Consider the following 25,249-nt stretch of genomic DNA (forward strand, 5'->3'; position numbering starts at 1 on the left):
TTTCTTTGTCAAAGTTATGACCAATTTTAAATCTCATGACACATTTGTAAAGGGCACCTAAATTTTAATATTCCTGGCCAAAAAATAATTATTATTTAAAGGTTAAGGTGATATTTCTTTTTGCTTTATGGACAATTGAGAGAGAGATTAGACTCCTTTGGCTTCTAGTGATATTGATGTGTGTTCTTGGACTCTTTTACTGAGGAGATAATTGAGGATTTCAGCTGAAGGTAATTGACCAATGTTTAAGTAAGTTTAAGTTACCATGACATCTACACTTCATACTGATGGCAGCAAGTAAATTTTCTCCCTTTGTAAAAGAAGGAAAGTTAAAAAAAAAAAAAAAAGAAGGAAAGTTACAGAGGCAACTGTGACAGTTTCAGAAATTAGAATAGAACATTGTCTAAGATGTAGACTCGGGGGGATCCCTGGAAGCTGAGCTACTCAACCTTTCTTTTATTATTGGTCTCCTAAGAGAAAAAAATGAATTTAAATTCAATATAAATTAATGAATTTAATTCATTCCATCTAATGAATGATTTAAAATAATTTTCACTTAATTTCTCCTTAATGAGAGAAATTAAATACTGACAAATAAAAGCTTATCAGATAGCACTTCAGAGGCTCCCAAACCATTGTACTATCTAAGATTTCAACCCTTTACCCAAACTAATTTTCATCCCTTTTTGGGCGATATTGCCTCCACAGAGAATGCATATTTAAGGTGAAATGAGGAGTGCTCAACTACTAATGAAAGGAGAGGTACCTTAGTTTGAGCCACTCATTAACAGGAGGATCATGCTTTTCAGTTAATTCATTGTGGTCTGAAGAATTCTGAGATGGTCCCCAAGATTCTCATGTCTTGTAAACCCACCTTCGGCCATTTATTTAATCTACAGGTACGGATGTGAAGAGATTTGCAGATATAATTTGTCTTAAGTTTCTTGACTTTAACTAAGGAGGTTACCCAGGTGGACCTGATCTAATCACAAGGCTTTATAAAAATTTCTGGGCTCTTCCTGGTGAGAGGGGTTTGAAGATTGAGGGGCCTTGTGAAACGAGCCAAGTAACAAGGGCCTGAGCGTGTCCTAGGACCTATGGGCAGTCCCCAGCCTACAGCCAGCAACAAACCCAGGACCTCAGTCTCACAACCACACTAGAAGTGATTTTACCAACAACTTGAAGGAGTTTGGGAGCAGACCTTTCCCCAGTTAAGCATCCAGAAGAAATCACAGCTGGCTAATGCTTGATTTCAGACTTATGAAGCTCTGTGCAGAGAACCCAGCTAACAAGTTCTGGACTCACAACCCATGGAAACTGTGAGTTGATTGATTTTTTGATACCTCTAGGCAATTTGTTACCCAGAAACATGGAACTCATACATTCCACAATCATGACTTCTCATTATTCTGTACCTTCTTCTCCCTTTTGGTCTGGGAAAGGAAAGTTGCAATAAATTTTCCTTTGTATTTAATTTGCTTTCAGCTTTTTTTCACTCCTTTATATCCTCGAAACACAGTCATGTTTATAGGCCAGGCAAAAGTGTGCTCACTTTTAATTATGGCACCACTTACACAGATTCTAAGATGTGAGTGAATTCTGCGGCTGTTTTATCAACATGGTTCCATATACATATTTTGATATACTTATAGGTTTAAGATTTATTCTGAAACAACTATCCCTCATCTTACATTTGACTCTAGTACCTGCCATGAGAATTTGGAAGTGTTAGTGGGCTTTTTCTAGGGTTTTCTTCCACTTATTCCCCAGACATGCAGGATTTTATGCAGGATTTGAACGCAGGCTTTTATGCAATCTATTTGCACCTGGATAAAATTTTGCAGCGAGGATACCTATTTGACTTAGTTTTGGTATGTTGTATTTGCTCATTGTAGTGGGACTTTTGGAGGGAGGCAATTTAAGTTAGTTGATATCAGGTGTTACAGTAATCTGGTCAACTGATTCAGGTTTAGAGAGAGGACTTTCTTCTTCATCACATATTATGTAAGTAGATTATATGTAACATTAATTTGGGGGAGCCAGAAGGGTAGGCTCTTGTTCCTCAAGAGACTTGGAGAAATCAATCAAGCAAAGAGGATTTACTAATGGTAATCTATTAAAGGCAGATTTGTGTCTTTAAAATTTTGAGGGAGGATCTTGATCCTTTACCCCTGGCATCAGAAGCAAACATTTGACTTCAGAGGGTTTAAATAGGGTCTATAGATACTTTTCAGTTATGAATAAAAGTGGAATTTTGGGGCCTGAAGAAAAACCAAACCTTTATATTTGTTCAGAAAAACAAATACTTATATTTGACAGGGAAAACAAATGAGTGGATGTTTGTCAACCAATACAAGGTGAGTTTGGATATATTGTATGTATATGTGTGTGTGTTATTTTGAACCTTATTGTCTTTCTTCATGACAAATGAACTGTTTTGCAGTTTATTGAATACAGGGATTTTTTGGCGACAAATAGCTTTTCCCATAGGACTCATTGGTTGAGAATGTAATGATAATTTGAACACCTCCTTCACTCAAAACAGCCCTTATAAGTAGTATTTTTCCTATGTATTCAGAGGCAGATTGAGAATGAGTAAATCCAAATTGGGGTTTTGCTGATGTAGCATTCATTGAAAAGCTAGAGGACAACTCCTTAGCCTCTTTGCCTGTATATGAAAGCAAATTAAGGAACTATTTCTCATGCAGGGTTTCCTGGCCTTGTGTATGGTGATGTTTTGAGGACAATTTATCTTTGTTTCATGTATGATACTGATTGGGGACAGAACTCCTTGCTTGGGATTAACTGGCTGAGGGTTTACTGGTATACATACACCTTTACTGAGTGTTTCTCCATTTAAACAGGGATGTTCTGAGGTAGGGGGCAGGGATGTGGGCTTACTTGGTAGTGTCTATGGCAGACTATGGCCACAACTCCAGATTTCAAGTGGTGTTCCAAAGACTGAGCTAACATGAGGACATATAGGGTTATATTTGTGGTTGCTTTACTAAGGTGCACAATGAGTCTGAGATAAGTCCTCATTTAGGGTTTCAAGTCACATCATGTGATTGGGTACAGTTTGGGGACAAATTGCCCCCTGCTCCATTCTTATAATTTTTCATGGTGATATTGCAGGGATAAGCACCACTTAAGATGGGGTTATTTATCCAAGTCATCAGGGACTTTTGGTGGCAAATAATACCTTCTTTCTGGATGTTTTAGCCAAGAATATAGGAACAGTTAGTATTTAAAAAAACATACATGCTCAGATATTTAACGAATAAATTACTTATCCCATGTTTAATTTCCAGGTGTGAAGGGACAGTTAAATGGAGTACCATCTTAATTTTATTTTTCATAATAAGTAAAGACATTTGAGGATAATTAAGGGTTGCACCTCTTTGTGTGGGACTCTGAGATTAAAGCAGTAGCATGGGGGCGGGGGACTCTGTGGAGCTCTTTACTCACATATTAGGGGGATTCTGGAGAATGACAAATGACTCCTTACTTGGTATTTTTGCCTTTGAGTGAAGCAACATCATTTGAACAAATGATTATTTATTTAAATTTGCTAAGCATGTAAGGATGGTTTGTGGCCAATATTTGACTTATTAGTTTGTCTATAGTCTGTGTGCTCAGGAACGATTGATGAATAAAGAATTCTTGATCTGTGGATCTTTGCCCTTTTGTATAATGGCACTTTGGATAAAACTAGCTTCTTCCAGGGGTTGCTTCATAGATGTTCATAACTACAGTTTATTAGTATGTTCTTACTTTGAATTATTTGTCTCAGCAATTAGAGGCAATATTGAAGAAACAATTTTGTATGTAAGATTTGTTTTACATATAGTGTAAAAACACTTCCTTCTAATAGCTAAGATAGAGCCAGGTTAAAGTCTCCTCTCTGCCAAACAATAATTGTGTGCCATTGGCCAAAATTATTTAGTGTTTCTGAACCTCGGTTTCTCATCCATTAAATGGAGAAACCCATAGTCCCAAACCTAGAGTCGTTGAGAGAACTGAATGATATATGAAGACAAATTCCTGGCATATAGTAAGTGCTCAGTGAGATTTTCCACTTTGTACAAACCTTTCTTTGTATGCAGTCTTTTACTGTTTATTCGCCATCTTTAGCTTCCCGAGTAGCTCAAACAGTAAAGAATCTGACTGCAATGCAGGAGACCTGGATTCAATCCCTGGTTCAGAAGATCCCCTGGAGAAGGGCACGTAGGCCTGAAGAATTCCACGGAGAGAGGAGCCTGGTGGACTCAGTCCATGGAGTTGCAAAGAGTCAGACGTGACTGAGCAGCTAACACCACACCATCATCTTTAGGGTTTTCACACAAGGCTACTTTTTGGTCCAACCCTGTTATTGCAGGCTTTCAAAGTGACTTGGTAAGACACTTAGCATCTCTATATTTCTAGTTCACTTGTCAAGCTAATATGATGATAGCAAGCAGCCTAAATTCTCCAAGCCAGGCTTCAGCAATATGTGAACGTGAACTTCCAGATGTTCAAGCTGGAGTTAGAAAAGGCAGAGGAACCAGAGATCCAATTGCAAACATCTGCTGGATCATTAAAAAAGCAAGAAAGTTCCAGAAAAACATCTATTTCTGCTTTATTGACTGTGCCAAAGCCTTTGACTGTGTGGATCACAATAAACTGTGGAAAATTCTTCAGGAGATGGGAATACCAGACCACCTGACCTGCCTCTTGAGAAACCTGTATGCAGGTCAGGAAGCAACAGTTAGAACTGGACATGGAACAACAGACGGGTTCCAAACAGGAAAAGGAGTACTTCAAGGCTATTTAACTTATGTGCAGAGTACATCATGAGAAATGCTGGGCTGGAGGAAGCACAGGCTGGAATCAAGATTGCTGGGAGAAATATCAATAACCTCAGATATGCAGATGACACCACCCCTATGGCAGAAAGTGAAGAGGAACTAAGGAGCCTCTTGATGAAAGTGAAAGAAGAGAGTGAAAAAGTTGGCTTAAACCTCAACATTCAGAAAACTAAGATCATGGTATCTGGTCCCATCATTTTATGACAAATAGATGGGGAGACAATAGCTGACTTTATTTTTTTGGGTTCAAAAAATAACTGCAGATGGTGATTGCAGCCATGAAATTAAAAGATGCTTACTCCTTGGAAGGAAATTTATGACCAACCTAGACAGTATATTAAAAAGCAGAGACATTACTTTGCCACCAAAGTTCCTTCTAGTCAAGGCTATGATTTTTCCAGTAGTCATGAATGGATGTGAGACTTGGACTATAAAGAAAGCTGAGCACCAAAGAATTGATGCTTTTCAACTGTGGTGTTGGAAAAGACTCTTGAGAGTCCCTTGGACTGCAAGGAGATCAAACCAGTCCATCCTAAAGGAGATCAGTCCTGAGTGTTCATTGGAAGGACAGATGTTGAAGCTGAAACTCCAATACTTTGGCCACCCGATGCAAAGAGCTGACTCATTTGAAAAGACGCTGATGCTGAGAAAGATTGAGGGCAGGAGGAGAAGGGAACGATAAAGGATGAGATGGTTGGATAGCATCACCGATTCAACAGATATGAGTTTGGATAAACTCCGGGAGTTGGTGATGAATAGGGAGGCCTGCATCCTGTGGTTCATGGGGTTGCAAAGAGTCGGATATGACTGAGTGACTGAACTGAACTGAAACAGCCTATGTCATAGTTTTGTGAAGGGTCATATTAGATTCTGTGTCCTTTATAAACTTAGTAGAATCATAGCAGGGTAGGTGCTCTACCTCATTATCTCAGTTAATCCACCCAGCAGTCCAGCTTGTAAAATATTAATACTTTAATTTCATTAATAGTGAAGATGCATTTTAGAGAGGTTAAATAACTTTACTAAGATCATTGAGATAGTAAAAGACAGTATGAAAGTATGAAAGTGTTAGTCACTCAGTCATGTCTGACTCTTTTGTGACTCCATGGACTGTAGCCCACCAGGCTCCTCTCTCTATAGAATTCTCCACGTAAGAATACTGGAGTGGGTTGCCATTTCCTTCTCCAAATGGGAAACTTACTGTGTATAAAAGTTGGCTAACGGTTAAGTATTTTTAGGGAAGCAGATGAGAGATAATTACTGACATGAGTAAAATCTTCATTTTCCAACGTAACTATCTTATTTTTGACAAGGCATCCACAGTTGTAGGATCAAATTCCTCTCGCAGACTTTCAAAACGTCCATAATAGGGTCATGTTGTGTTAGAGAAGAAAAAATTTGAGTCTTATTTCTGCTCATGCTAACAATGAGGCCTCAGCTAAATAATTTCTCTTCTTTGAAATGTCTTTTCCTCATTTGCCAAGTGGGTAAAATTCTAGTAGTAAGGTAACATGGGATTATATATATGAATATATTTTCATACACAATAGAGATCCTTAGAAATTATAGGTTTTATAGGAGAATCTCATGTCTTCCATTACATCCTAAATATCCCATTTAGATTGGTATCTATCCTTTATCTCATAGTTCTGTTCATTCTTCCTGGGTTGTTCATGCTCCTCCTCTTCACTAATACAAATTCTGTTTATTCTCTATGCCCAGCTAACTGTGCAGTCTTCTGGCAACTCCTTAGGAAATAAACACTCTTCTTTTGTTTTTACCTGTATCAATGGTGCCTTGTTCTGTTCTTCTACACTTAACCCTATTGTGAGGGTGCTTTGTAGTTTATCTTCTGTCTCCTATATGACCTTACTAAATACCAATGAAATTGAATTACATCTCATTTAATTTTTTCATATGTTTTGAACGTGCATTTTGTTTCATCTACAATAACAGGAGTATGTGATTCTACAAATGAAATTTCTTTCCTCTACCTGAGAACTGCTATTTAATGCTTATTGCCTTCTTTCACAGAGCTGTGTTTGTCTTGCAAAATAAGTCCCCCTTTGCTTTTTCTCATCAACTTTATTTACATAGTTGGTGATTAATGGAGCTATAATAAGCTTTTGCAGGAAATTTTCTCTGTACCATATATGCTGATGCATTTACTATCTTGAGTGCCTGTTGGAATTTCTTTGGCCATTAACATCAAAGATAATTGCTATCTCACTAGGTATTACTTAGTAGACCCCCAAAGAGAAAATGATTAGAATATATCAGATAAAACTAGATTTTTCTTTCAATAATGGAAATGAATCTGTAGCCTTTCTATAGTGTCTAATTAATTCAATGTAAGAGTGTGATGAATTGATTCACTTTCTGGTAATTGCTACACAGTTATGAGAAATAAGATGACTAAAAACAATATCCTCTTCCTGTAGGTATGCTGATATGTTAAAAGTTTAAAACCTTTACCCAGAGCCAGGAAACATCACAATGAGATACAAATCAAAGCAATTAAGTTTGCTTGCAGCAAAGGTTAATGTGGTTAATCTTTAGATTCTATCCCCAGTTATTAGATAAGAATAGAATGCTTGCAGCACACCCAAGATGTTCTTAAAATGACTCCTTGAGATGTTCATATTTCAGCTCTTTGTACTTTCAAGTGGTTCAGTGTCACTTATTATCCTTAGAATTTAACTATGTTCACCTGAACTATGACATTTTCAAAGATCCATCTTCCTTCCTCCACTAAAAACATTAAGGTAAAAGTTACATTTCAGTAATTTTTGGTGATTTATGTGATTTTTGTGTCTTGCTTCCTTCCTTAATATGCATAGTGTTAAAGCCTCATTCTCTAGACAATTGGCTTTTAGGCTGGGAACTAAACTTAACCTATACATGGTATTATAATCATCACTCATGGTAATGGTGGAGATATATGGTATCATAAAGACACATGTGGGCATTTGTCTGAATTCAACCAGGGGCTTTAAAAATCACCTGTCACTTGAAAGAATTCTTCAAGTGTGGAAGAATGGGCTAGTTTTACTCCTTTGTCTTACTGGAGTCTAAGAAACAGAGAAAACAAATTTCCTCTTCCCTCTCTCACCAAATATATGGTAGTTAGCTTTTAAAAATTCCTTTTTTTTCCTGTGACATTTCAGTTCAGAGGTCTAACCTTGCCAATTACTGTGTCTAGAGAAACAGCATTAATAGCTGTTCATTGAGGTTTCCAGATTGATTTATTCCTCAATGAAGTTTAGAGTTAATGAGGTAAATGTTAGGGAAAATGCCTTTGTCAATTTTAGTGTTTGGTCTGATTTTGAGCTTGTACTGACTGCTATTTTGGAAACTTTGTGTAGGCTGCTGTATAGAGGATTTGTTGTTTGCTCTTGGAAACCTATTTCAAAAGATGTGAGAATGAAATATTTAAAATGGTACAAAGCATTAAAATATGTTGTACAATACAAAGATTATATAAATGTTTTAGTAAATATAATCTCTAATATAGTTAGAGCTTCAGATAACTGATTTTCTTTAATAGAATTAGTAAGTTCATTCTTTGGATATGTTTTCTGATACATTTGAAGACACAAGTAACTGGATACAAAAGTATGCTTATGCTAAGAAAATTTCTTAAAAGTAGAGATATGTGATTTCTGATTTGAGATGGAAGATAGTTTCACCTACTCTCTCCCTCCCTGAACCCATTGAACTGACATTTTAAAAACAAAAGTATGGAAGAGAAAGTAAGAAAAATATGGTGAATAATCTGATTGAGATCAGGAATCAGTGGATGAAGATTGTGTTGAATTCTGGGAGAATAGAAAGGTCAGGAAGTCATTAACAGATGATCCTGCTCAGAGTAAAGCAAAGCTCAGAGCACCCACACATGGAGGTTCAAGTAAAGAAATCTTCCCAGTGCAATTTTCCAGAGTCAGCAGGTATGTAGAGTGAAAGTGAGAAGAGTATAAGTTTTTTTGTTGTTTGTTTGGTTTGTTTAAAGGTTGTTTACCTTTTTAAAAAAAATTGAAGTATAGTTATTTTACAGTATTGTGTTTCAGAGGTACTGTGAAGTGTTTATAATGTGTGTATATATAATATATATAAATTTGATTATTTTCCATTATAGGTTGTTACAAGATACTGACTATAGCTCCCTGTGCTATGCAGTAAATCCTTGTTGTTTACCTATTTTATATATGGTAGTATTTTCCTGTTAATTCCAAACTCCTAATTTATCTCTCCCTCCATTCCCTTTTGGTAACCATAAGTGTATTTTTTTATGTCTGTGAGTCTATTTTTGTAAATCAGTTCATTTGTATTTTCTAGATTCCATATATAAGTGCTGGGAAACATATGATATTTGTTTTTCTCTGACTTCACTTAGTATGGTAATCTCTAGGTCAATCCACATTGCTGGAAATGGCATTATTTCATTTCTTATGACTATATTCCATTGCATGTATGTACCACATCTTATCCATTCCTCTGTTGATATGGATAGTGAGGTTGCTTCCATGTCCTGGCTGTTGTAAATAGTGCTGCTATGAGCATTTGGGTGCATATATCTTTTTGAATTAGTTTTCTCTGGATACATTCCCAGGAGTGTTTGTTGGAGCATATGGCGATTCTATTGTTAGCCTTTAAAGAACCACCATACTGTTTTCCATAGTGACTGCACCAATTCACATTCCCACCAACACTGTAGGAGGGTTCCCTTTTCTCCACATCCTTTTTAGCATTTATTACTTGTAGAATTTTTGATGACGGCCACCTGACCAGAGTGAGGTTGTACCTCACTGTAGTTTTGATTTGTATTTCCCCAATAATTAGCGATGTTGAGCATCTTTTCATGTGCCTGTTGGCCATCTGTATGTCTTTCTTTGGAGAAATGTCTATTTAGATATTCTGTCCTTTTTTTCTTATTTTTTTAAATTGAATGGTGTGAGCTGTTTTTGTATTTTGGAAATTAAGCCCTCCATGGTCACATCATTCAGAAATGTTTTCTCCCACTCTGTAGGCAGTCTTTTTGTTTATGGTATCCTTTGTGGTGCAAAAGCTTATAAGTTTGACTATTTATTTTTGCTTTTGTTTCCTTTGCCTTGAGAGATTGAGCTCGGAAAACATTGGTATGATTTATGTCAGAATGTTTTGCCTATGTTCTCTTCAAGCAGTTTTATGCTGTCATGTCTTATTTTTAAATTTTAAGCCATTTTGAGTTTATTTTTGTGTATGGTGTGTGGGAGTGTTCAAACTTCATTGATTCACATGCACCTATCCAGCTTCCCCAATACCACTTGCTAAAGCTGGTCTTTTCTCCAGTGTAAATTCTTGCCCCCTTTGTCAAAAAATGTATTGACCACAAATGTGTGGGTTTATTTATGGACTATCTATTCTGTTCCATTGAACTGCATATCTGTTTTTGTGCTAGTACCATGCTGTTTTGATTACTGTGCTTTTCTAGTATTGTTTGAAGTCTAAGAAGGTTATACCTCTAGCTTTATTCTTTTTCCTCAGGATTTATTTGGCAATTCTGAGTTTTTTATGGCTCAGCATATGTTTTACGATTATTCTAGTTCTGTGAACAATGTTGTAGATAATTCGATAGGGATCACATCAAATCTGTAAGAGCAGAGATAAGAAAGCCTTCCTCAGCAATCAATGCAAAGAAATAGAGGAAAACAACAGAATGGGAAAGACTAGAGATCTCTTCAAGAAAATCAGAGATACCAAAGGGACATTTCAAGCAAAGATGGGCTTGATAAAGGACAGAAATGATATGAACCTAACAGAAGCAGAAGATATTAAGAAGAGGTGGCAAGAATACACAGAAGAACTGTACAAAAAAGATCTTCATGACCCATATAATCACGATGGTGTGTTCACTCACCTAGAGCCAGACATCCTGGAATGTGAAGTCAAGTGGGCCTTAGGAAGAATCACTATGAACATAGCTAGTGGAGGTGATGGAATTCCAGTTGAGCTATTTCAAATCCTAATACATGATGCTGTGAAAGTGCTGCACTCAATATGTCAGCAAATTTGGAAAACTCAGCAGTGGCCACAGGACTGGAAAAGGTCAGTTTTCATTCCAATCCCAAAGAAAGGCAATGCCAAAGAAAGCTCAAATTACTGCACAATTGCACTCATCTCACATGCTAGTAAAGTAATGCTCAAAATTCTCCAAGCCAGGCTTTAGCTATATGTGAACCATGAACTTCCAGATGTGCAAGTTGGTTTTAGAAAAGGCAGAAGAACCAGAGATCAAATTGCTAACATCCACTGGATCATCAATAAAGCAAGAGAGTTCCAGAAAAACATCTATTTCTGCTTTATTGATTATGCCAAAGCCTTTGTGTGGATCACAATAAACTGTGGAAAATTCTGAAAGAGATGGGAATATCAGACCACCTGACCTGCCTCTTGAGAAACCTATATGCAGGTCAGGAAGCAACAGTTAGAACTGGACATGGAACAACAGACTGGTTCCAAATAGGAAAAGGAGTGCGTCAAGGCTGTATATTGTCACCCTGCTTATTTAACTCATATGCAGAGTACATCATGAGAAATGCTGCACTGGTGGAAGCGCAAGCTGGAATCAAGATTGCCGGGAGAAATATCAGTAACCTCAGATATGCAGATGACACCACCCTTATGGCAGAAAGTGAAGAAGAACTAAAGAGACTCTTGATGAAAGTGAAAGAAGAGAGTGCAAAAGTTGGCTTAAAGCTCAACATTCAGAAAACGAAGATAATGGGTCTGGCCCCATCACTTCATGGCAAATAGATGAGGAAACAGTGGAAACAGTGTCAGACTTTATTTTTTGGGGCTCCAAAATCACTGCAGATTGTGATTGCAGCCATAAAATTAAAATATGCTTACTCCTTGGAAAGAAAGTTATGACCAACCTATACAGCATATTAAAAAGCAGACATTACTTTGCCAATAAAGGTCCATCTAGTCAAGGCTATGATATTTCCAGTAGTCATGAATGGATGTGAGAGTTGAACTATAAAGAAAGCTAAGCACTGAAGCATTGATGCTTTTGAACTGTGGTGTTGGAGAAGACTCTTGAGAGTCCCTTGGACTGCAAGGAGATCCAACCAGTCCATCCTTAAGGAGATCAGCCCTGGATGTTCATTGGTAGGACTGATGTTGAAGCTGAAACTCCAATACTTTGGTCACCTGATGCGAAGAGCTGACTCATTTGAAAAGACTCTGATGCTGGGAAAGATTGAGGTCAGGAGGAGAAGGGAATGGCAGAGGATGAAATGGTTGGATGGCATCACCAATTCAATGGACATGAGTTTGGGTAAACTCTGGGAGTTGGTGATGGACAGGGAGGCCTGGCATGCTGCGGTTCATGGGGTCACAAAGAGTCAGACACAACTGAGCGACTGAACTGAAATAGTTTTGTGAAAAATTTCATGGATAATTTGATAGGGATCATATAAAATCTGTAGATTGCTTTGGGTAGTATAGCCATTTTTACTGTGTTAATTCTTTCCAATCTGAGATCATGGGATATCTTTCTATTTCCTTGAATCATTTTTGATTTTCTTATCAGTGTCTTACATTTCTCAGTGTATAAATCTTTCACCTCCTTTGTTACGTTTGTTCCTATGTGTATTTTGATGCCATTTTAAATGGTAGCATTTGTTACTTTCTGATATTTCATTGTTAGTGTAAAGAAATGAAAAGATTTCTGTATATGAATCTTGTACCCTGCTACTTTGCTTAATTCATTTCTCAGTTGTAATAGTTTTTGTGTGGAGCCTTTAGAGTTATGTATATAGAGTATAATGTCATCTACATATAATGATAATTGTACTAAGTCAAGGGCTTTGAAAAATACGATTGCAGAAAGATGGGAAGTTTGGTCAACTTATTCATAATAAGGACTGCTAACAGTGGAGGGAATTATGAACTATCTAGTTTAATCAACTATTCTTAAACAAACAAACAAAAACCCTAGAAAACCCTGAATTTTCAAAAATTCTAGGAAAATTAACAGAAGAAAGGGACCAAGATCAGCAAACAACATCTGATTCAAGAAGAAGTATGTATTGTTTAGGGAAGAGAAAAGAACTAAAAACATCTCGTTTTTTCTTTCAGAGAGATTTTATAAGATGTGCCTCTGGAAGACACTGAGCAATACCTTACAGTTTAAGAGATGATGATTTTGCATTTAAAAGTCAATACGCAGCCAAATAAGAGTGAGCAGTTTAAAAAAAAATGCAAAGAGTTTGTCATAAATTATTTTCTCAAAAAAAAGATTAAAAGTTTTTGTGGTTACACACCAATCAAAATTAAAAGAGTAGAAATAGGATCTAAGTAAAACATGGAACTAAGGAGTACAATAGAAATAATTACCAGGATTATAACTGTGTAGTAGTCCTAGAATAATAGTTTCTAGTTGTACTTGGCTGATGGTGACAGTTCTGACTGTGATGATTAAAATACACAAGTATCTTTCTCACATTATGAACAATGTTGAGGTAGTAGGTTGCTGGCATTGTGTCAACAGTATAACTTCAAAGTTTCCAAATGGCTTTTGCAGTTGCAGCTACTACATTGGCATTCTAGGATGAAACCATAGGGGAAAGGGGACAAAAAAGTACCTACCTAGTTCACCAGCCCATGTATACCTGTGGCGGATTCATTTTGATATTTGGCAAAACTAATACAATTATGTAAAGTTTAAAAAATAAAATAAAATTAAAAAAAGTACCTACCTGTAAAGTCAATTCTTGCAAGTCCCACTGTACAGCTTCGACTTAAATGTCATTGGCCAAACCTAGTTGCCAGGGAGATTGTATTCAAATAGGAACTGGAAGAAAACAGATTTTGGAATGGGCAACTAGCAATCTCTGACATGACTTGGAAGCATTTTGTTGTATTTAACAAATGGTATAACTATGATACCCTATGATATCTCATGATAAAGAAGGCATATTTATAAATTAGACATAGAAAGGCTTTTAGCAATTTCAGGAAGAATGAGGTTATACGTGAGAGTCGTTGCCCACAAACAAAATGAAATAACTTAAAAAGAGCCACGATTTTAGGAAATATGCAGAGTCAGTGAAAAGAGAACTTCTTTGACTTTGAACCTGGAGGATTAGCTAGAACTTGAGTATAGTGTTGAAAAGGAGTGGTGAGAGGGGACATCCTTGCTTTTACAAGATATTTGTGGGAAAGTTAGAATTTCTCACCATTAAGTACCATGTTAGCTGTAGGTATTTTGTAGACATCATTTATCAAGTTGAGGAAGTTACACTGTATTCCTATTTTGCTGAGAGTTTTTTTTTTTTTTATCATGAATAGGTATTGGAATTTGTCAAAAGGGTTTTCATCATTTATTGACATGATCATGTGAGTTTTTTAGCTTGTTGATGTGATGAAATACATTGATTTTTGAATGTTGAATCAGCCTAGCATATCTTGGATAAATCTCAGTTTGTTGCAGTGCATATAGTTTTTAAACACATTGTTGGATTCAGTTTGCTAATGGTGTGTTGAGGTTATTTGCATCATTTTCATAAGAGATTGATTAGCAGTTTGATTTTTTTTAATTGAAAATCAATAAATCTATAAACAAGGTATAGAAAACCATAAGTGAAAACAGACTATAATATAATACAACTTAGCAGTAGAAGTAGTATAGCAGGGAGTATAAAATGAGACTATAAAGTTGAGAGAGAACTTTCTGGAGTTGATGGATCAAGAAACAATCATTAAATATATTGTTATAATGTCTGGAAGGAGAACAACTCAAAACATGTAATTTACAAAAATTGGAAGAGAAAGTGTTATGTAGTAGTGGGATGAATTAAATCATCTTTTGTGGGGGATACCAAATAAGTACTTTTTTTGTTTGTTTACAATACAAGTTAGGCTGCCAGAGTAAAGAAATACCAAAATGTTTTTTCCTCTTTCATGTATTAGTTTAAGTGGTTGGTCCTGGCTGATATGTTGGTTTGATGGGTCTCAGATTTAGCTTCCTTTGATTATGTTGCTGTGGTATCTTCACCTGTTTTATATATATATTTATATATATATATATAAATCAATCTCCATCGGAATGCTTTAGCTCAACCATCATAACTTCATTCAGGCTATGGAATAAGCAAAACTCGAAGGGGAAGACACATGCCTTTGCTTTAAGGGCATGACATGGAAACACTTACATCCCTTCTTCTCACATCATTTTAGTCACAGAACTAGTCATATGACTGCACCTATCTGCAAGAAAAACTGGGAAATACAGGCTTTAGTGGGGCAGATATAAAAACCATACCTTTTAATTTTGTACCATTTTGTACTTGCTGGATTATTATTTCCATGTACTTTTAATAATGATGCAATAATAAAAACATGTAAATGTAGTTTATATGACAAATATATATCCTTCTTTTAGATGGCAGAGGCAAAAAGGACCACTATAGCACAGTAAAGAAAATCAGACTTATTAAAAGCAAAAACTTAAATTACTTTTTAATTTTTATGGGTTCTCTACACCTGTTTTGCCAACAAAAGTCCATCTAGTCAAAGCTATGGTTTTTCCAGTAGCCATGTTTGGATGTGAGACTTGGACTATAAAGAAAGCTGAGTGCCGAAGAATTGATGCTTTTGAACTGTGGTGTTGGAGAAGACTCTTGAGAGTCCCTTGGACAGCAAGGAGATCCAACCAGTCCATCCTAAAGGAGATCAGTCCTGGGTGTTCATTGGAAGGACTGATGTTGAAGCTGAAACTCCAGTACTTTGGCCACCTGATGCAAAGAGCTGACTCATTGGAAAAGACCCTGATGCTGGGAAAGATTGAGGGCAGGAGGAGAAGGGAACGGCAGAGGATGAGATGGTTGGATGGCATCACCGATTCAATGGACATGAGTTTGCGTAAACTCTGGGAGGTGGTGATAGACAGGGAGGCCTGGCGTGCTGCGGTTCATGGTTGCAAAGAGTTGGACACAACTGAGCGACTGAACTGAACTCCTGTTTTCTCTTGTTTGTTCACAGATATCACCTCTTGCCAGATAGGCTGAGAAACAAAAAGATGAGGTGAAAAGACAGCCATCATCACTTTGTCAAATAAGGTTACTAAAGAGAAAGAATCAGAAAACGGAGATCACACACACCTCAGGCCATTTTATCCACCCTTGGACTTGGGAAATGCTTCTGTTTTGGGGGCTTTGACCTGTATTATGCTGCCATGTGCTGAATATTGAAAAATTTTGCTGCTTTTGAAGGTTACTCCCTGCTCTAATACATTCCATCCATTCAAAATTAGGGGCTTCTTTTCCATTTAGGTACATTTTCCTTTTCTCAATTTAATCCCATTATTTTTAATTATACTCTTCAAATCATCCCTATAATTTCCATCTTATTAGGATTTTCAAATACCTGTAGACAGCAACTCCTTAGACATTATTTAGTCAAATTCACCTATTATTTCTTTGATCTTTTCTTTTAAGTGAATTCCTACAGCCACTCAATATCCATGGTTTTAGGGATTCATTTTCCTTTTTTTCTTTTGCATTTTCCCTCAAAGGGATCTGTATCTATTTCTTCCTAAGAGCAGAACATAAAGTTTCTTTCTCCTGTCATGGGGTCTGACATTATTCTTCTTATTTTTTGGTATATTTTGTCTCAGTGCGCTTGTGCACGTATTGCCTATATCATTGAAGGTATTAAAATTGTTAGTGACTTCACGTGGAACAGTAAAGCAACTGCTGCAATGCAGTTGACCCAGGTTCGATCCCTGGGTCAGGAAGATCCCCTGGAGAAGGAAATGGCAATCCATTCCAGTATTCTTGCCTGGAAAATTCCATGGACAGGGGAGCCTGGTGGGCTGTAGTCTATGGGGTTGCAAAGAGTTGGACACAACTGAGCGACTTCACTTTCAGGTGCATAAAAGGATATTTGACCATATGGCCTTGAAGTTGCCTTTTAAACTTTCAATTTTATGCAGAAATTACAAATTGTTTTTCACTTATAAATTGTGTAGCGAAGCAGTGGTCTATATAAAAAGAATTATGAGAGTCAAATGCAAAACTTTTCCTGTATCATCTTCCATTCTTTAGTAATATGAATATATTTTAGGCTGTGTATGCAGTATTTGTGCATTATGTTTTATTTCCATAACTGGACATTAATTCACATATAAATATCCATATAGTCTATTATCCACTGTCATATCCTTTAAAATGGGCATTGCATTATATCATAACTGGTCTAACCATTCGAGTATGCAAAGCTTAAAAACCATTATCACTGAGTTATAAAATGACATCAATATGTAACAGGTGACTGATTCATTAAATAGAAAAATAATCTTGATTTTAGTATCAAGCATACCACTGATAATTCAGAAGATGCCCATAGAATACAGAAATGATATTTTATAGGCCCAAATCCTTTTTTCTTACTTTGGAAAAACACATCAGAATTGCATGGTTGAGTGTCTTGCAATGATGTGCTTCAGTATTTTATCCCCTGTAACTTTTTTAACATTTGACATTTCTGGAAGGTTCATTCAGTGTCTTTGGGTGTATATCTCTTTGTTTAAAAACTAAATCCAAAAGGAATCTTTCTCTTCAGCTTTAAGAGAACTTTTAAAACACAGAGAAATTCTGTTCTTGGAAACACCTCCCTCAGTTCCCAGGGGCAAATAGTTCTGGAGGTTTAAAATGTGCTTCTAGTTCTTTCAGCGACAGTTCCTAAATAAAATTGTTGCTAACTGGTCTCATGTGATAATATTTACAAAGCTAGTGGGCAAATACATAGATCCCCCTTTCAATACTAAAGTTGCCTTTGACATATGTCCTTTTGTAAAATATGCCTTTTCCATGATGGTCACCAATACATTGCTGAAAGTACAGAGAAAAGAGATAAATTGAACTGTGTGTGAGAGAAGCAAGCTATTTGGGAAAGTTGCTAGTAGACTAGAGACTCCTTTACCCAAGAATTGGGCCCTACTTATTCACAAGGTAGAGAGAAATGCTTTGGGCCAGACATGGGTTAAGTATAGGTATATTTATATGTAAAGTCAGGTCTAGTGTATGATAGACATTAAATCTTGGAGGAATTGCTAAGTGGTAGGAAGGAGGGATGGAGAAGGAAATGGCAACCCACTCTAGTATTCTTGCCTGGGAAATTCCATGCACAGAGGAACCTGGAAGGCTACAGTCCATGGGGTTGCAAAGAAATCAGACATGACTGAGCACATGCACAGAGAGAGGAAGGAGGGAAAGGGTAATGTGGCAGATATAAAACTTCTATTTTAGTATTTTGTTTGAGCAGGTAATGAAAGATTCTGCAGTCAAATATTTTAAAAAAATAATCCTCACTATTTCAAAATAGAAAATCATTTGCATTGTGGAGAAATTGTGCTACATACCTGACAGAAAGTATTTTGGACATCCCCAGCGACCCAGTGAGGTAGGTATTGTCATCATGCTTACGGTACATGAAGAAATTGACAGAGTTTGAGTTACTTGTTTAGGGCCACTCAGCTAGTATGTTATGGAATATTCTGATTTATTTTTCACTTCTAGTCCTGATCTCTAGTCTCCCAAACCTGTGCTTCTCAGTGGGGCAGGAGTAAAGAGCAAGCTACCTTTTGCATTTGAGAAGATCACAAATTCATGGGTTGAGAGGAAACAAAACATCCCTTCCAAGTTTCCAAGGAAGCCAGGACTAGTTTGTAGAGACCTGGCAGTTTCTGTCTATAGAGGACCAGGTCTCTACCTACAACACAGTGATTTTTTTTTTTTTTTTTAATGTGGAGAAGTTTAGGGACAAAAAGATAAAGTGGGAGTGAACCCAAGAACTGAGTTTGCTGGATTTTGGGTCTACACTAAGTACTGGGTGAAGTTTAAGTTCTTTCCACTGGGAAGATTATGTGACTATAACCACAGCAAGATAGAGAATGATGGTGATAATAATGATAGGGATGTTAATAAGTAATGCTTTACAATGTTTTTTTGTTTGTTTGTTTGTAGCTCATTTTAATATGTCATTTCATTTGATCCTCTCTACAAACCTTGGAAGTAGGTACTAGCATCAATCCCCAATTTCTGTTTTATAGATGAGATCACTGGAGTTCATTGATGATCAAACACAAATTTAGACTTGATAGTTTAAAAAATAGTAACAAGACGAACCTAACTTAAAAAAGTAGATGTTCTAGGCAGTGAAGAGAATTGCTAAGAGCATAATAAAAACAATAGTTGTGAGAGTTCCAGCATGCCCTACATAATTATGACCTTTTCAACAGAGGCCAAAGCTACCAGTCATGCTTAATTTTTTTCCCCTTAGGTGTAGGCTGTGAAGATAGGATAGGTATCAAGTTGATAAGCCTGAGATAGTCCTTTTAGAGCTCAATTGACTAAAGGAAAATTGAAGATTCAAAATTATAGAAAGTGAAAACAGGCATGAAACAGGAATGTTGAAGAAAAGAGTAGCACAGTTGGGAAAACTGCTCTGACCTCCTGGGTACGTATGCATTCTGGTCCTAAGAAAGATGTGGGACAGAGTATATTGAGGTCCAAAGACTAAGACAACACCATGGTGAGGAACTGTGGAGGACTGAAGGGTACACTCCAAGAACAGTAGCACACAACAGCAGGGCCCAAGGGGTCCTGCTTTATACAGTGGAGACCATATCATACATAGCAGCCTTCCTCTGGTCATGTCATCAATATAGAAGTCAGGGATGGGAATCCACTGAGAGGCTCCTTTGACTCCTATAGGATTTCTTGGACCTCTTCCTTTGTTTCCATTCCTTTACCTCCTCAATAACTTTTCTTTTTGTTGACTCACTCCTCAGTGTGGATGCCTCTAAAATTTCTGCCCATGCTTTCCTTTTCTCTAGCCCTCTACACAGTTACCCTTGAAATCAAATTTAAAGCCAATTTATGTGTATTCTCAAAATCTCTAGTTCTAACATCCAAGCCCATATTTTATTTTATTTTTTTACTGCCTGTGTATTTTTGATATCAAAATGTTGAAATCAGAACTCATCTTCTGAAAGAAAAAGAATTATCTTGTATTCATCCCCCTAACTTGCCACCCACCCCATTCAATTCTGTTGCTTCTACCTCTGAAATATCTTTTTGAACCATCTTCTCCTCTCCATTTTCACCAATAGTGCTCTGTTTCATTCTATTGCCATTATTATTTTGATGATAACAATAATCTATGTGGCCATTCTGCATCCAGACTTCAAGCTGTCCAGTAATTCTGTCTACTGGTACTCACTTCATCAGATTAAAGCTGTCTTTCTCACACTGTTTCAAATAATGATAATTCTGAGGAATATCAATCAGGAGTATGTTTTTCTTGAGAAGGGAGTTGTCAAATGTTGTTGGAAATGCTGAGCTAAACAAAATAAAATATGTTTGTTACAGGACTTTTCAGAGTCTCTAGCTTGTTAATTTATTTTATGAATCTTCAATATAACATTTAATCCCATCAGAGCAAGGATTTATTTGCTTTTTTCATTGATATGCTTCCAGAATACTCTCGTGGTGCCCATCAAATAGTATATGGCTCAATATAATTTGAGAGAATAAAAGAATGAAAGATGGGTCTATCGTAAACACAATTTTCCACTTTAATGTAAATATAAAAACATTTTAATCAAGTAACATCTCAGGGGAACAATGTCTATGAAATATTTTCTCTGAAACATGGCTCTAAAGTAGAGTTTCTCAGCTTTGGCACTAATGAAATTTGGCCTGATGATTCTTTGTGGCAGGGGGGCCTATCCTGTGCATTGCTAGATATTTAACAGCCTGTTGGTTTCTACCTACTAGATCCCAGGAACACCAGCACCCCCATGTTTGACAACCAAAAGTGTCTGCAGACATTACCAAATGTCCTTGGAGTGAGGGGAGGCAAAATCATCCCTGTTTAAAGTGTGGTCTGAGTTTATTATTCTCCAGCTCAGGAATTTTCACAACCTCTTCACTGCCCATGTAATTAAGTCCAAATTCCTTAGGCTAATATCCAAATTCCCCCTTTGTCCTGAATCTTATAGGCAATTGTGCATGCATACTTGTGTGTGCCTGTAGGAACCAGACAATCAGGGAGGTAGCATGTGGTGGAAAAGTGGGTAGCTCATTTAATGTAATTCTGACATGACCTCAGCCCATTACAGACAGAGGTTATCACTTTATCCTCTATCCCACAACTCCAGCTAGCCAAATATTTATTTGAACACTTTTCTTTTTCTTTTTTTTTAATATACTATGTGCTATTCAAGGGGTTGCCCTAGATATTCTTTCACAGTTCTGATTTCATCTGAGTACAAACATTTGATGAACACTGCATGGTGTATCCTGGGTCCTCGATATCTCATTAGAGGACCCCCTCCCTAACTTTATATATGGCACAGATATATATTTGCTTAGTATGCAAAAAATGTGAGTGTCTACCATGTGCTTAGCATTATGCACATTGCTGGGGTTATGGAAACTGTTACTGAAACTGATGCCCTACCTTCAAGGTGTTCACACGCTAGAGATTAATGAACTGAGATAAGAGCTCTATTAGAAGCAAACACCAAGAGGTAAAGGCTTTCAAGAGAAGAATTAACTGTGTTTAGAGTTCTTGGAATGTAGCATAGCTGCTGCTACTGCTGCTGCTAAGTCGCTTCAGTCGTGTCCGACTCTGTGTGACCCCATAGATAGCAGCCCACCAGGCTCCCCCGTCCCTGGGATTCTCCAGGCAAGAACACTGGAGTGGGTTGCCATTTCCTTCTCCAGTGCCTGTAAGTGCAAAGTGAAAGTGAAGTTGCTCAGTCGTGTCCGACTCCTAGCGACCCCATGGACTGCAGCCCACCAGGCTCCTCTGTCCATGGGATTCTCCAGGCAAGAGTACTGGAGTGGGGTGCCATTGCCTTCTCCGGGAATGTAGCATAGAGGAGATAGCAAGTATGCTGAGTCAAGGAAGATGAGTAGGTATTGATCTGACACTCAGAGTGACCAGTCAACATGGGCATTTCAAAGAGCATATACACAGATACGTTTCAAACAGTTGTTGTTCTTCAGTGCTAGCTGTGTTTGGTCCTTGGAGCCAAATTGGTGTTTCTTCCCTTACAGTGAGAAAAGAGATTTGATGCAGCAAAGGCGTATTGCCCTTACTTCTTCTCACTGAGCTGTATGTGGACCTTACCTTTCTGTTAGAACATCCATGTATGTTGCTAGAACATGCTAGAGAGGACACTTTGGGAGCAGTGAGGTGGAGGTGGAGGTGACAGTGATCAGGTGTTTTTCTCACAAAGGTGTCTCCTGACCATGATAAACTTTTCTTCTTGTCATTCTAGTTGAGGTTTTCAGCTCAGGGATAGCTGAAGCAACTCAAGAGACTTAAAAAAAAGAAAACATTCAATGTACCACAGCTGTTTTTAAAGTTAAAAAAAAAAAAAGAACAAAGAGAAGTTTTTTCTAGCCTAACATTGGGGGAAAGTGCGTTAGCAGATGTTTCCACATTGGAAGCAATTTTGAGATGTTCCTTAAATATTCTGCCAGTGGTTCCTCCAAATGCATATTTTATCTGAATGAACTGTTCACTGAAGTATTGGAAGCTGCATAGACAAAGCAAATACAGAGAATTAATCAAGTAGCCCTTAGTATGTTGTTTTAATATTTTCTTTAAATTTTCTCCAAAATGCTTAAAAGGCAAATAGACTTGAATTTGCTAAAATCTTGCTCAGTTTCATTATGCCCAGATAGGAATTTGGCAAATTTGTTTGGGACACATCTTGGCTTAAAGGAAATGAAGCTCAGGGTCCAGAGAGAAATAGGGTTTTGGTTATCTGTTGCATTTATTCATTCATCAATCCATTATTTATTTTATGTAAGGTTTTCTCCATTGAGTATCTGCTATAGAAAGCTGTTTGTTGGCTGTAAATGGCATGGAGAAGTGGTATGTAGGCCAGAGGACTGTCATGTCAACTATGTTAAGCTAGTATCTAGACTCGAGGCTAGTCTAGGCCTTTTGTCCATTTCCAACATGATTGAAATTGTTAACATATTTGTCTGGATTTATCATTTGAATTTATAGAAAGAATTACAATTTACCTACATATTTAAATATAATGATCTTCCATAATTCCATAATGGTAAATGTGCACATTCCTTGCTAATACTTGTCTGTCAGTGTTTAACATAGGTGCATATGTGTCATGCTCTGTTGAATTTTCATTTAAATTTATATCATAAACATTTATATTTTTGCCAAATAATTACCCAAACATAGTTTGCTGCTGCTTCTAAGTTGCTTCAGTCGTGTCCGACTCTGTGCGACCCCATAGACGGCAGCCCACCAGGCTTCCCCGTCCCTGGGATTCTCCAGGCAAGAACACTGGAGTGGGTTGCCATTTCCTCCTCCAATGCATGAAAGTGAAAAGTGAAAGTGAAGTCACTCAGTCGTGTCTGATTCTTCGCAACCCCATGGACTGCAGCCTACCAGGCTCCTCCATCCATGGGATTTTCTAGGCAAAAGTACTGGAGTGGGGTGCCATTGCCTTCTCCAAAACATAGTTTAAATGACTAATTTTCCACTCTCTGATTGTCTTATTATTAGATAGGCCTTAAAAAAATTAAAGATTTAAGATGGTTTTACTTTGAATACTAACCAATGCATATAAATCAGCTGGTTTCTGAAAATGGTATTTCATTAAAGTATCTGAAGAAGAAAGCGTTTTACATGATTTAGATGAATTAACAAGCACATGTATGTTATATAAATATATTTATATGTAACAAGTACACCTGTGTAAGGGGGTTCCCAGGTGGCACTAGTGGTAAAGAACCTGCCTGCCAGTGCAGGGCACATAAGAGACACAGGTTCCATCCCTGGGTTAGTAAGATCCTCAGGAGGAGGGAATGGCAACTCACTCCAGTATTCTTGCCTGGGAAATCCCATGGACAGAGGGGCCTGGCAGGCTACAGTTCATGGGGTTGCAAAGAGTCAGAGATGACTGAAACGACTTAGCATGCACACACACATGTGTATATATATGCAAACACACATATGTTTATAATTCTAAGTATCGTCATCAGGAGAAATCACATTTCAAAGTTATTAAAAAACCTTTCTCTATAAATATAAGCTTTGCATTTATAGGTGTTCTGTTTGTCTTCAGTTCTAATCGATCCTTTGGCAACTACCAAATTTACCTAAACAGGCTTACAGAGTCCCCAGGCTTAAAATATGTCTGGATAATTCCTTATTCCAAACCCAACCTGGCAGTCCCAGCCTTCAACAATTCAGCATGAAACCCACTGCTTCATGCTGAACTCCCACCTGGCTCCCACTGCTTCCCTCCAGGAATTATCCACTCCTGATAACAAGCCTATACACTGTATCTCATTGTCCTCTCACCTTCACTGTCTTTACTTATGCTACTTTTCCTGCCTTGACTTCTTCCCTGTTTGGCTTAGCCTCCTGGAAATGCTAGTTATGCTTGATAGCTGCTCCTCTAGGAGGGTTTTCCTGATGAACCTAGCCTTTTGAAACTATTCTCTCTCTTTTTTTTTCCTCATTCCTTTTTATTTTATTTTTCTTTAATTTTTTTTTATTATTTAACTTTACAATATTGTATTGGTTTTGCCATATAACAAAATGAATCTGCCACAGGTATTGTTTGCCTCACTGGAAACTTCATTTCTATTACTTTTCTGTATGTATTTATTTTACTAGATCTCAACATTGCCAAGGGCAAAAAACCACAAAAACAAAAAACCTCAAATGGATAAACTGTGGAATACCTTGCACTGATCCATGCTGTTAATGATTTACCAGTGAACCCCAAACTCCTACGAAGGGTCAACAATTATTTTGATTAAAAACTGATGTACATTTTCTTCAGCCATTACCTGTATGTCCCAAGCTTGGTGGATCATCACTCCCTCAACTTCCTATGGACGGTAATACTCCTGATGGATGGTAATACTCCTGCACAGAGGCACTGCAGTGGCCTCCTCGTTGGCTGTTCTGTTAACACTCTGGGGAGGGTTAGTCTTTCAGTACCAGAAGCTGAATAAAGCAAAATCTGTTTTCTTCCTTGCTTTGTAATGAGATATTTGTTTTCAATAAGATGACAACATACTCAGGCAGCTGAGCAGCTGTTAGGGTGGCAGTGGGCTAACATCACCCACAGCAGCTTATCACCGTCCACTGGGTAACAACAGTGATGATGCTAAATGCAGATAAAATGTAGGGAAATTAACAGAACTACAAAGAGCTGCTGGGACTTCCCCGGTGGTCCAGGGGTTAAAACGCCAAGCTTCCAGTGCAGGGAGTGTGGGTTTGATCCTTGGTTGGGGAACTTGAACTAAGATCCCATATGCTATGCAGTGTGGCCAAAAAAAGGAAAAAAAAAAAAA

The 25,249-nt window shown here is 37.4% G+C and overlaps 1 long non-coding RNA gene across 1 annotated transcript; it reads left to right on the forward strand.

Moving 5' to 3' along the window:
- The first annotated feature begins 441 nt into the window (after positions 1 to 441).
- On the forward strand, positions 442 to 16,459 carry LOC123331778. Its single transcript, XR_006548550.2, has 2 exons — positions 442 to 1,319; positions 15,873 to 16,459. It is a non-coding gene; the product is annotated as an uncharacterized LOC123331778 (long non-coding RNA).
- The last annotated feature ends 8,790 nt before the right edge of the window (positions 16,460 to 25,249 follow it).

Source organism: Bubalus bubalis, chromosome X (genome assembly GCF_019923935.1).
Source record: "Bubalus bubalis isolate 160015118507 breed Murrah chromosome X, NDDB_SH_1, whole genome shotgun sequence".
In the NCBI taxonomy this organism is placed as follows: Eukaryota; Metazoa; Chordata; class Mammalia; order Artiodactyla; family Bovidae; genus Bubalus; species Bubalus bubalis.